The sequence below is a fragment of the Halyomorpha halys genome, unplaced genomic scaffold, assembly GCF_000696795.3.
Source record: "Halyomorpha halys isolate HHAL.00 unplaced genomic scaffold, Hhal_1.1 Scaffold35.1, whole genome shotgun sequence".
NCBI classification, from domain to species: domain Eukaryota; kingdom Metazoa; phylum Arthropoda; class Insecta; order Hemiptera; family Pentatomidae; genus Halyomorpha; species Halyomorpha halys.
In genome coordinates, this window is record NW_027106137.1 from 650,638 (window position 1) to 651,966 (window position 1,329).

A 1,329-nucleotide genomic window follows, 5' to 3' on the forward strand; every position below is an offset into this window, starting at 1 on the left:
ACCATATTCCATTCATCTATACACACGGTCAATCAATAATCTTCCACTATTATGTAGTTCTTTCATCGATAAGTGGTTTAAACGAATATGAACGATAATGAAACAAAATGTTTCATAGAAATATTAATTATTCCTAAATCTCCTTTTACTTTGAAATATGATGACAACATACTTGGATAGTTTTGTAAGAACATGTTCTCAAAATCATTAGAACACTAGAATAAAGCAGGATAATTAAAAAAAGTTATTGGTTGAAAAGATTTTTTTTTTAACTATAAAAGGTGGGTTGTCTATTAAATAAAATCTTTTTTAGTAGTTCGGTTATTAGGATTCCATCGGCTGTTCGTTTTTCTATTTCATCAATTAAGATACCTCGCAATTCTGAAAAAACTACCACCATTTAAAAAAATTAAAATTTATTTCATTCTAGATATATATATATATTATTTAGACCAGACGTTTCTAATACATATACATTTTTTTGAAAAACATTTTGAGGACACGGAACCACCTTGTGAAAATTTCAAACTAGTGAATTGGCCCATCATTTCTTTTTAGTTATTTGAATAAAGCGCGGTTATTAATATTATAGTTTCATATATCCATAATTTCTGGTTTAGGTCACTTAAGAATTTTGGTGAACCTAGGACAGCACAAATCCTTAGTGAAAGTTTTTGTATATTCTGTGAGCGTTGTTGAATTTTAATAGCAGTAGCGTAAGTATAAAGGGATAAAAAAAAAATCAAGACATTCTGAAAAGCCAAAGTGATCCAAAACACATGCTTATTTCTATACCGAGTGGTTCCTGGCCAGGAACTAATATTTTGTAAATCATATTGCTGATTTTTTCGTACTTAGGAGATAACACAGCCTAAGGGACGTTATAATGATCATAATTTTATGTATATGACTATAACAGATATATAATATAACAATTTATAGTGTCAAAAAGGTGAACTCGTACTAATGGAAAATAAAACTTTTACTCAGAAACAGCGATTATTTCCCAGTTTGAACAATGGGGGGACCATGCAGGTATAAGGGATAGGGACCATTTACCTGCAGTTTGAAAGGTCATAAATGGCAGTAGAGACCTTTCTTTGTTCAATGTGCTATTCAATGAAGGGATGTTATTTCAAACAGCAGCCATGCTTGAATTTTCACAACACTGGTCAAACTATAAATTAGCAATATTTAAACAACAAAAATATTTTAAAGCAATCTTTACCTAATAAAAATTATTCCATAAGAGAACATACAGATTTATTGATATTATTATACCAATATCATGGGATAACAGTCATTCGTTAAATGCTGAATTTTTCTTAT